The following is a 5036-nucleotide window of genomic DNA, read 5'->3' as shown; positions in this document are numbered from 1 at the left end:
ATATGAAAAATTTCTAATACAATCGCGTAACACGAACGAATTGAAATGAGCGAACGAACGTGCTTCTATCCGTGATTTTAATTATATTCAATCGATACAACACTCCCGTATATTGCTTCGCGCACGATTGCAATCTGAAACAGAAATAAAAAACAATACTATTAATATCATTACTATTACTGAAAACAATTAAAATGTTTGTTGAATTATTAAATACAAAAATATACTCACTTTGTATCTCCATCGATGAATGCACGATGGGTCTCCTACCCTTAGGATGACGATGACAATGCACTAACACTGATTCTACAACTGCATTACATGCAGTTAATTCAATTAACACTAGATTAATGGACTAACAATAAACCAATTTGACTCTCCATTCAAATTTCTTTGCTACATATGCTACATATATATAAAATTTTAATATTATTTTTTAAAATATACGTTTATTTTTAATACCATAATGAAATATATGTAAATATTAATTCCTCCCCTCTACCCATTTCTTCATGCAAACAATTTTTGTAAGTTTTTAAAAAATAGTAAATGAAACAATAATGAAAAATCTAGTGTTAAACGAATTTCCAAATGAATTTAATTAATAAATTGTAACACTATTCCAACGATGATCTGAAACAAAAATAAAAACAAGATTATATAGACCATTGATATAAAAACATATATAATTATGAGAAAAAGTTTAATATAAAAATTGACTTACGTTTATTCTTCAGTGATGAATGCACGATGGGTATCCTACCCTTAGGATGACGATGAGCACACGTTTAAACCGAATAAAAGAAACTTACGGAGTTTCTTAACCGAGCAAACGAAACTTTTACAGACGGCGTACAACACTGACTTTACTTTCCGATTCTTTTATATTTTTTATCGATGCAACACACGAGTACTTCATTGCCTACGCGCTCGATTGCAATGATGTTCTGAAACAGAAAAAGAAAAAGAGCAATTAATATCATCTTCGCAATAAAAAACCATTGAAATTATCATAGAAAGGTTTGATAGGAAAATATACTTACTTTTAGTCTTCATTGATGACTGCAGGATGGGTATCCTACCCTTAGGATGACGATGAATAAAATAAAATTAAATAAAACTCTGAAAAACTGAAACATACTAAAATTATATTACAATTTTCCTGAAATCATCCCTGAAGGCATAGCACACTTTTAAAAATATATAAATTTGCATATAAAATATAAAATTATTAATAACTGTTAATAAAAATCTTTAAAGAAGTCTAAAGAAGACAATAACTGTAGTAGTAAACTTAATAAAGAATAACCTAACAAGTATATCAATTATTATGCTGTCCAATGCTATAATAAACTTTTTAAACGATTAATTCAATAATGATAGAGAGAGAAATAAAATAATTAAATTGTTTAATACGTCACGTTCGTTAGATCTTTACTTGTCGAAGGACGGAAGAGGAATGATGATCTCATACTGTTTATCCTTGATAGTGTCTAACGTTCGGTGCTTGGCTGTTTACGTTTTGTTTTCGGTTGTCTTTCTTCTCTTTTCACCTCGAGAAATTCCTACAAATATACATACACATTCATAGTTGCTTGTAGGTGAATGTTTTGTTTTCTTTTTCTCTCTCTCTCTCTCACTCTCGTTCTCACTCTTTCTGTACATGTTCTATTAGCTTAAAAAAAGAATAACGCTTACCTCGATGAATGAAGATAAAAAATGAGTAAACACAACTGAGTAGACTGAGTATACGTATTCCTGTTGGACTTTCCTAATGCACAGTAACCTAAAAAAGGAAAAAAAGATTACATTAGTATAACATAAAGAAAATCAAATATATGAGTGTATGTGTATGAGCGGTTAACCTATACTTATGCATATATGCCTGTATGTGTGTGGATGTGACAGGAAATCGAATTTAATAAGAAAATACGATTTTGAATACATAATTATGAAAAATAATTAAGAGCATCATTAGAGATGGTAGTAAGTCGATACCATGAAAAAAGCTGGAAATTAGAAGAAATATGTTAAGTACATTGGTGAGATTTGGCGGAGGATAGAGATATCGATACGATGTTATTCTCACACATTCTTACGAACTTTTTAATATTTCGTTTTGAAAACACTCACGTAGACAAATCTGCTTATAGCTATCGTTTGATATATATAGAAAGGTGTAAAATACTTTTCAATTACCCTGAATTAAAAGGGATGATGCAATACGCTGGAACATATACAGCTGACAGATTCCAATATGGCGGTGGCCTACGTCACAGTGATCGCCGCTGTGACGTACAGTCCATGCACGTAGTTGTAATACGGGTAGTCACCCGCAAAAAGACATAGCGTCATCTGATGACGTCACGGCTGCTTGATGATTTTGCATTTTTTCCATCTATTATAGAAAATAGCAAATAGTTAAAAATAGGATAGGAACAATAAAAGTTGTCGAAATATATACTTTATTAATCCTAACAATCAAAAATGATCATTAGGAGTCGATATCATAGAAATTATGCCGTAAAACAGTATATAATATCAATTACGTAAAAAATGCATACCAATGTACATGGAATTTTTTCTACGCAATATTCTTTATCCTCGACATTATCGTAATCTTTCGATTATATCATTTGGAAGTCATTTGCTAGAAGAATCTATTAGTATATAGGAAGATTATTTACGTTAGAAATATTTTGAGGTACCTGAGATTAACGGGACGACGTAGCATCCGTCCGATCTCCAGCACCGACGCCGCGAAAAGAAAGAGGAATGATCAGCAAAGAGCCCTGGATTGGCTGATAATATTGCAAAAGAAAGAAAGATGACCAATCAGAAATTCCCAATTACCAGATAGAAATGTATTTTAACGCACACGTACGTAACTCGCCTTTCGTTCATGACCACTCTAGTCAAGCTTGATATATTTATTAGTATAAATAAAAATTTATTCTATTTTTTCTATTTAAGGTACACGTATCTGTTAATATTAAAAATACGAAAAGAATAAAGCAATATGCACTATAATCCTTATCCACAGAACAGAAAACATACATAATTTATTATTACATATTAAATATCAATTTTAGGAATTATTATAATTTTTATTAATCCCAATTAATCATTATTCTTATAGATTTATTTTTCTATTAGGTGTATACGTTCCTTGTTAATATTCAAAAATAACGAGTAAGATAAAGACAATATACACTAAAAAACTTAATCAATGCAACGTTCGATTTAAACATTCCTTCAATTTTAGTAATTGTTAAACTATATAACATTTGGTTTAACATCCCTGTGCAATGATACATTTGTTTTAACATCCCTGTGCAATGATAACTTTGGATAATAAATTTTCATCCAGAAAATATCACATTAAAATTATTTTATATTCAAAGTATGTTAAAAGTATGTAATGTTTTAAACCAGTACATATGTGTTTTAACAATCTGAAATATAAGTAGAGTGTATCAGAATATTTAAAAAATTGTTAAATAATCGATAGGAATGTCTATTGTTGTCTAAAAGCTAGGAATATACGATCTATGTATCGTTCCCTTCGAAATCCACCGTTGAAATGAGCTCTTGTCCTCTATGAAAGTACTTTTATTAAACGTTGTTTATCTGACTTTCCTAACGTTGCGCATGTCTATAAAGTGAATAATCCATCTAATCGATAAATTTAAGATTATAACGTTATGATTTTCGTATTTTATCTATTTTAAGTAATTATTTAGTGCTCCTGCGCAGTGATGACTTCGAGGGTGAAATTTAGCTGCAAATAAGAAAAGTGCATTAGTGCATTAAAATAATTGTTAATGTATACGTAATGTACACTTATGTAAATGAAAAAAGAAAGTACATTTCTCTAAACAATAATACAACCAATCTATTCAAACAATTAATAAACAATATACTAAGGAAAAATGTGAATTATTAAAGTTTACCATTATGATAGAAGAAAGCTTAGGTGTTTGCACGTTTCAGTACCATAAAGAAATTGCTTGAATTCATTTTAAAATCTTGTAAACTTTTCTATTATGTATGTACTTGATACACAAAGCAATAAGAAAGCCTAATAGATGCTGTGTTTTTCCAAATCTTTAAATACTTGCAAATCTGAAAATCATAAGACTGTATTAGTAAAGTATCAAGCAAACTGAAGGAGTCTATATATATCTATGTATGATATTTGTATAAGATATCACTCTCTCTCTCCCTCTTTCCTCTTCTCATACTTTTTATATTACTCCTCTTTTTGTTATAAAAGAAAAGACATACACAACTGATATCAGTATAAAAAAGTAAACACTATTAGATTGACAATGAGTATATGTATCCATGTTGTATTCTTCCAGATGTTTAAAAACCTAAAAAAGAGTATAAAATAACTTGGCATTAGTATAATATAAAGAAAATTAAATATATAAGTGTTTATTATACGTGTAAAACTTTCCTTGTTAATATTTAAAAAATAATGTATAGAATAAAGATTATATGCACTGAAAACTGTATCATACTGCACAGAAAAAGACAACAAAAATTTATTTATTTAATAATCAAACATAATTTTATTTCCTATTAGGTGTACACGTTCCTTTATTATATTTAAAAAAATAAGGAATAAAATAAGAGTTATACACTAAAAACCGCTCAGAAAAACACAATAGCATATAGAAAAGAAACAACGTTGCAGATTTTAAAAACAATTGAATAAAGCACTATAGCCATCCTCTAAGAATTAAAATAACAAGAATTTTTTTATCAATACAATATGGAATTTATACATTCAGTTGGCATGAGAGATGTCAATTGTTTTCTTTCAGTTTTATTTAATTCTTTAAGGATGGCTATATTGGTTATGTCATTTGTTTTTAAGATTTCTATACGTGGTTTCATATCTATACGATTGTGTTTTCAGTGCAATGTGATAAAGTTTTTTAGTGTATATTGTCTTATTCTACAACACTATTTTGTGAATATCAACAAGGAACGTGTTACACATATAATAACGCTTATATATTTAATTT

The sequence above is a fragment of the Polistes fuscatus genome, unplaced genomic scaffold (genome assembly GCF_010416935.1).
Source record: "Polistes fuscatus isolate 324 unplaced genomic scaffold, CU_Pfus_HIC Scaffold21, whole genome shotgun sequence".
Classification (NCBI taxonomy): Eukaryota; Metazoa; Arthropoda; class Insecta; order Hymenoptera; family Vespidae; genus Polistes; species Polistes fuscatus.
This window is presented reverse-complemented; position numbering follows the sequence as displayed.